This window comes from Hyaena hyaena, unplaced genomic scaffold (genome assembly GCF_003009895.1).
Source record: "Hyaena hyaena isolate Hyena2069 unplaced genomic scaffold, ASM300989v1 scaffold_806, whole genome shotgun sequence".
NCBI lineage: Eukaryota > Metazoa > Chordata > Mammalia > Carnivora > Hyaenidae > Hyaena > Hyaena hyaena.
In genome coordinates this window covers 881,707-889,334 of record NW_024081440.1, presented here as the reverse complement: position 1 = coordinate 889,334, position 7,628 = coordinate 881,707, and the positions used below count along the sequence as shown (strand labels likewise).

At 43.1% G+C, this 7,628-nt stretch overlaps 1 long non-coding RNA gene across 1 annotated transcript; it reads left to right on the top strand.

Annotated features, from left to right (window-relative positions):
• The first annotated feature begins 1,557 nt into the window (after positions 1-1,557).
• LOC120221747 lies at positions 1,558-4,973 on the top strand. Its single transcript, XR_005525885.1, has 2 exons — positions 1,558-1,905; positions 3,278-4,973. It is a non-coding gene; the product is annotated as an uncharacterized LOC120221747 (long non-coding RNA).
• Positions 4,974-7,628: the final 2,655 nt, after the last annotated feature.

Here is a 7,628-nt window from a genome sequence, read left to right as displayed (position 1 = left end):
AGAATTAGAGCCTTGACAGATCTCTTCGGGTTTTTGTGTTTTTGTTTTTTGTTTTTAATATAACATCTGTCACTTTTCCATCTTGAAAATTCCATCTTGAAATAAAATTGGCTGGATTTGCCTTGATTTACATTCCAGTTGTACATATAGGTTACACACCTCACCTCCCTACAAAAGTATTTTTTGCTTACCTATTCACACCATAAACCCTAATAAGACCACGTGTCCTCATGTGCCCCTATGTGAGAAGGTCTGCAGCTTGCCTGCACGGATGAGGTGAACAAGAGTTTCTCTCTAGAGTACCAGCTGGTCACGTGCAGATTCTGCCCTGCTCATTTCTCTTTTGCTCGCGGTGATGGTGGCAGATTCAAATAGCAACGGGAACCTTTGGATTATTTAAAATGATTACATCTGTAGGCTTCTGTTCCTTCATCCATACAATGAAGGAAATAACAATTTGTAACAAAAATTAATGGAAGACCATCACAGGATTTCCAGAGTCAGACATACTCAAAAACTGTTACAGGGAATGCCAGGATCTGAACTTTGATACCTTCCCTGGTCCTTCACCGAGCACAACAGCTGCCTGTGTGAAAGGAATTGTCAAGTTTTCCATTTGCATTTGGAATTATAGTTGCTCTTAAGCCTTTTTTCAGTCGCTCTCCTTGCATCATAATTAGACTGTGTTCATGAGTATCCCCTGCTTCATCACCACTTTGATGGGGAGGATTTGAAGCCAGAGGCAACAGAATTCCTGGCCCCGTAGGCTGCATCTCCCTGTGTCCTCACATGCTCAGGCATCACAGGAATGACAGAGTGGTATCCAGATATAGATGGGCTCCAGGAGAGCCATCTCCAAGATCCTCTCGCTTTCTCAGTGCCTGGGGGTGACTTCAGATCTTCACAAGCCGACCGAAGTTAACCACTTTCCATTTTTGCCCTTTCTCTATTATAGCTTTTCAGAAAGTTGATGAGGTGAAATATTCTCCAGCAGAGGAAATAATATAAAGCTTAAAAGTTGTGTCTGATGGAATGGTGAAATAATTCCACTACTTTCCTTTGAGCAAAAAAAAGAAATAATAAGGCAACCTGAGGCAGCCTCTAGGGGTTTCACTATTGCTAGATTGGAGAGAAACATAACTGCTTTAGACGAACAGGGTTTTCTTTTAACTTGTTAGAGCACTTTGGGATGAAGAGATAAGAAAGACAGGTGCTAGACAATAGAACAAACCTGGCACCAGCTTATTTACATAATTTTGTATAGAGGCGCATTGATGTATGAAGTATAAAGTGCCTGTGTTGAATAGTGAAAATAAAGTATTTTGGAAAACAATCAATGTTCACTACCCAGTTCTAAAATGACTGAACATTTTATGAAATACCTCTTGCTTCTTTGTGAAAATTACTGGTGATTTAAGCTATGTGTGCAGTTTTAAGAAAACACAATCTTTTATGCTATTGTTTTAAGATAATTCTTAAGAATACATTTTCTAAGCAGATGAGACATTGGTCCCTAGGGGGTGGGAGGAAGGAGAAGAGGAACATTCACCCCTCTCTCTGATGTTGGATGGCCCGGCCCCCATTTCTTCATGATTAAAGGCCTCCAGGAGGGCTGGAAAAGTGTGTGGAAGAAAGATTATAAACAGCAATTTTTACAGGCCAAATTGCCTCCTAAATGAGGGAGTAGGGGACTTAAAGGTGAACATAACTGTCTCTTTCACTGCATGCAAAGGTATGTGCTGTGTGAGAAGCTACGTTCTAACTTCCTTTTGGCAAGTATTCCTTAACAGGCCTTGCAGATACCTGAAACCAATTTTAACCCACTCTGGTCCTCCACTGACCACCACGTTACCTGAATGGTGCGGGCCCATTTCCCGGCTGCTCACCAGTCCTCAGGCCTATGGGGTGAGTAACTGCCCCAAGTGGGCAGGGCTTGGTGAATACTGATGAGCCCAGAAACCTCAGGGCTATTACTTCCCAGGAGTAATACCGTTTTAGGAAGGAAGCGTTTTAAAATTCGCTGCACCAAGAAGCATTTCTCTTTTCCTTTCAGATGTTGCTGATGTGGGCTCATTCTTCTTTTAAGAATGCAATTTTTTTATTGTTATCAATATTTTTAACCATAAAATGAATTTAGAAAACAAAAGGGGAAGTAATGTGTCCTCACAAACTGCTGTGTTTTGAGGTTTTGAATTTTGAATATTGGGCCTGTGCTTTATAGCTCAAGGGAGTGGAATAAAAAATGCTGAAAAGCAATTAGAATCGTTACAAACAAACCAGCGTCAAGGATTGGAGAGGAGCAAAGACTTGGAGTTTGTGGCGCCTTGGAAGTTGTCCAGCTGGCCACCCCCTTGCATAAACAGAGAAAAATGCATCTCAGATGTGCGCAGGACCCAATGGCTTAAGGCAGTGGTTCTCAAAGCGTGGCCCCAGACCAGCAGCCTCAGGATCATTTGGGAACTTGCTAGAAATCCAAATTATCAGTCCCTGCCCCCCCTCCCCCCAGAGCTCTGAGCTTTGGGCCCAGCATCTGTGCTTCCTTGAGCCTTTCAAGTGATTCTGGTACAGCCTAACGTTGGAAACCACTGACCTTGGTCACCTAGCCAGGGCTCATTCTATGAGTAATTTTGTATGGTATTCCCCAAGCCAATGAAAGAAGAGTTGAGATCCTAATTCTTTCCTTCAAGGAAAGCTCTATCTGAGGAAAAACTACGTTGGCCAGATCTAGTTAGAGTCTGCCATTATCTACTATGATGACTTCCCACCATATTTAGCTTTGTGACACTCATCCCAAGAAACATGCTGTGAAGACACACTTTTCAAATAAAATATAACAAACTGAATTTTGAGAATTTTGTGATAGGCAGGAATATTCCAAAACCAGCACTGAGAATCATTCCGTACTCAGAGGTGCCAAGATTCTCCTAAGGTTGAGAAACTCCTCTCAACCTAGTTAGGTACCAGTTCAAGAAATCCACTGAATTTTATTTTAACTCCCTTAACCCAAGGAGGCACTTGGTTAGCACACGCTCTCTACCAAGTCTCACCTTAGGCCTGGAGATCCCGTATGGCTGTGTTATGGTACCAGTCTTCCATGGGAAATGCTCCCCTATGCCCACGGACACGGAAAGGCAACAGCGGCCTGCAGCAGAAACCGCAGCCAAGGCAAGACAGGGCTATTAAGAAAGGAAAGCAAACACCCTCCTTTCTTACACTGTAGGACTGCTATTGTTTTCTTCATCATGAAGTGACTTCTCTCTCTCTTGCCCAAATCCAGGAGCAGCTAAAAGAGGAAGATGTAGAATGCATTGTGAATCAGGACGAACTGGCCATGAGTTACCAGGAGCAAGCCACCTCGCCCCGCAGTCCTCCTGCAGGGCTGGATCTGGACCAGAAAGCTTCACCACAGACTCCAAGCAAAGACAACATTTACGAGGGGGACCTCGGCCTAGGAGGCTATGAACTCAAGCTTGAGCAGACTCCGGGTCAGTCCCCGCTGAATTAATGGTGGACAGTGCAGACATAATCACAAGTAAGGCAAGGCTCATTGAGACGTACAAGCCAAGCTGGGGAGGCAGCATAGGGAAGAGAGGCTGGAAAATACAGGAGGAGCATAAATTGGAGAGAATCAAAATCTTGTCACAAGTATCCTCTGGTGCCTAAAGAAATGAGAATTTATTATCACCCCTCTATATCATGCAATTGAATTTAAGTTTTGACAGCAGCCAATTTTATTAGTGACTTGGGTGGGGTGGGAAGGGCAGAGAAGCGAGGTCAGGAGTCTCGCTGCTCTAAGGGAGGAACGGATGTGCTTGTGTCTGAGGGTGTTTCCTTCTGGTATGCAGCTCTCCACACCCTTCACCCCTATTTTGGATTTCATTCCCTTCATTAGGGAGAGTTTAAAAATAAGGAAAAAAGTTTCTGAGCATAAACATGTGGCTCCTAAGCTGAAAGGAATGCCCAGTTATTTAGTACCTGATCATTTGTATATCATAAAGACCTAGACTCCTACATGCCCTTAATGCCTTCAGGACTATTTGCAAAGCCCAGACAGGGGACCAATACCACTGCTGATGGCCTCACAGAAGCCATGCCATGTGGCAACCCACTGTTCCCATGGGCATTCTTGTCAAGCTGCTTCCCCCATGGAATGAATGAAGGGGTTACTTCCAGCTGGGCATAGCCTGCACTAAATGTAGCTCTGCTTTCCAGCTTGCTAGGACCCCTTCCAAGGAGAGCAGTTTTCTTTTTCCCCCATCCTATATTTTACCAAGAACAAGCCTTCCCATGCTCGCTTGCATCTGAGTCACATCTCGGCCCCGTGGCAGGTCCCTTCTGTATGCCGGGTAATGAGGGTCCACAGCACAGGTTGTTCTCCACGTGGCAGGAGACAGCCCCGACCTGTCCTCCGATCCCAACACCCCCAGCTGAGTAGCAAGAGCAGAAGCTAGAGGAGCAGAGCCCATGATGCGTCGACCACACTGAAGACTCAGGTGCGCTGCCTGGGGACTCCGTTACGAGACATGGCTCTTGGCCCTGACAGAGAGACCGATATAATAGCTTTTAATTCAGCTGCATGACCTGTGCCTTTTAAGCCATAAAGATACCTCAAGCCTAGCTTCTCTTGAATTACAGATGTTAGTACCAGATTCCAGAAAAGCAGGCTCTGGTCTTAGGTGCCCAGGCTATGATGGGTCTGCTTCTGAAGGAGGTAGAGAATGATGTCTTCCTCAGGCCCAAAGCTCGGAAATAACATACGCTTTGCTAACCAGTTGTTAGGCTATTAACCATGGTGGTGTCAGGCACACTGCTATGTACATTGATTTTCTTACTTTCCAAACAGTAGGATCCAGGGGCACAAATTGTTTCATACTCAGCTAAGTATAATCTGGTCATTCCAGGTAAATATGGCAAATGGCAAAGCATGAAGTTTTCTATTTGACCTAATCCTAATAAACTTTTGTTATAATGTATGATTGTGTTGGCCAATGTTTTATTTAAAGACATTTTTGGGCACCTGAGTGGCTCAGTCAGTTGAGCTTCTGACTCTTGCTTTTGGCTCAGGTCATGATCGCAGGGTCATGGGATTGAGTCTTATGACAGGCTGTGCACTGAATGTGGAGGCTGCTTGAGATTCTCTCTCTTTTCCTCTGCCCCTCTCCCACTCACATGCTCACTCTCTAGTGTTCTCTCTCTCTCCCTCTCATTCCCCCTCCCTCCCTCCCTTCCACTCACATGCTCATTCTCTAGTGTTCTCTCTCTCTCCCTCTCACTCTTCCTCCCTCCCTCCCTCCCTCTCTAAATTAGATAGATGATAGATGATAGATAGATGAAGACATTTTCTCTGCTCATGCTAATTGGCAGTTCTAAGCCTGTATACTTGAAATTCCAGGTGAAGTAGTCACTGAAAGGTAATGCAAGGGAGATGCAAGGGTCCTGTGGCCCAGGAAAAGCCATAGGGGCTGGCACACAAACCACTGAAGGAAAGAAGAGAATGCTGGAGGGCTGGGAGGGCATGCCACCCAGAAAAGGGAGAGCTAAGTCAGGCAGAGTGGAACAGCCTCCTCCTTTCACACTTTCACTCACACATGATCATGAAGAGCCTCAAAAATGGGGGAGAAAAAAAAAGGAAAGTCAGAAGATAAGAATTCATCTGATTTCTGCCTGCATCTTGTGAAAGGAAGAGATGATAACCTGGTGTTTTGCTGCTTCACATAGAGAAAGACACACCAAGGGAAAGAGAAGGTCCTTTCAAAACAGACCAACATTATTGGGGGCAGGAATGGAGAGAAAAACGACATATGAGATGGAAATCAGAAGGAGTGGGGAGGGGAAGGCACGCGATCTAAACCCAGCACCAGCTTGCTAACAGAGCACAGCAAAAACAGCCTTCTGCCCACAGGAAATCCTTCTTCATGCTTAGAAAAAACAAAAAAAACAAAAAAAAAAACCCTTTCCAGCCGACCACCATGAACCATTGCCAACAAGAAGAATTAAGGGGCTGTTTAATCTGGGTCAGGCCACTCATCCCCCTGACTCCAGGTAAGTAAAACACTGTGAGTTTGAGGAAATTGCGCCCCACCTGATCTGTAAAACAGTGTTCCAGTTTCAAGATGTGATTACCAGCCTCTTTCCCTCTGAATCAGCCCAAGACCCAAAGAGAGGCTAGCCAGTGTCCCAGTTAGCAATTCATAAAACCAAAGTCCCTTTATGCTCCTGTTGTGAGGGGTAATAATTTCTGATCTTAAGATCTCTGTGCTTTGATTAGCAGTGTGAAGACTGTGAAATTCAAACCTATTCTTTACTGCCAGTTCCTAATGAACAATAAAGGCAAAGGAGCTTTATTCAAACCACTAACACTTGCACTCATTAGAGATTTTAAACAGGACTCTAATTAATTAATTGATTTATGGTTTTTCTTTGAGCTTCTTACCATGTGTACATCACACACACACACACACACACACACATGCACGCAGGCACACATACAGTTCCACTCACCGTCAGGCTCCCAGCTAGACCCTCTGTAGTGTCCCGCTGGTACTCAGTACATGCCTGAGCAAGTCAGAAGCCCGATGGCAAGTGCCATTAAGGTCTTCATTCATAAAGTTTCTAGAGGCTTCTTGGGGAGCAATTTAATGATATAAATCAAAGCTGAAAATTCAAATACCCTTTGACCCCCCAATTTCATGTGCAGAACTTTTATTCTAGATATTTGAGAATATTATACCTACAAAGGTATTTATTGAAATCACTGAATTGTTATACCGGTTAAATAAAACGCACCACAGCCATCTCATGAGACAGCATCACATGTACTGATATGGAATGATCTCTAGGATGTGTTATTAAATAAAAATAGCAAGGTGCAGAACAGAGTGGATGGTATGCTGCCATTTAAGAATGTTAAAAAAGAAATTGGTAGTATAATTGCCTTTTAAGAACTGAGGGGAGACTTAATGTATCACTTTTGTACCTTTGGGGTTTGCACACTACAGATGAACTATTTATTCAAAAACAAATAATAAGAAGCATCCTATGAAATAACTCCCTGAAGTGCTGAACTACAATAGGAAGTGGAATAAAAACTAAAAAATTTGTTATTTTTCACCATGATCTTTGAGACCTTGAGAATATAAAGTGTAGCATCAATAGTGCCAATAGCTTCTGGGTTTATTCATTTGTACCATTCGTCACACAGAGATGCAAACTACGTAAAATGTCCTTAAAATTCAAAGACAAATATGACTCAGTCCCATCCATCAAACATCCAGTAGGAGAAGAGAGGTTGCTAAAAACCAATAGATTCCTTGTAAGATACCAATACATGCGATAAAGCTACAGTAGTCAAAACTGTGTGGTACTGCCCTAGAAATAAGAAAAGAGATCAAGACAATCTACTACAAAGTATAGAAGCAGATTCATGAATAGAGTTAGAAATTTAGTTACCAAAAAATGGCATTTTAATTTGGGCTGAGAATAAATGGGTTATTACACAATAAGTAATGCAGACCAATTGACTTTCAGTTTGGGAAAAGAAAAAAATCAGGTAATACCCTGAAACATATAAAAAACTAAATTTCAAGTCATTTAAACACCTAAATGTTAAAAAACAACTATAGCATAAC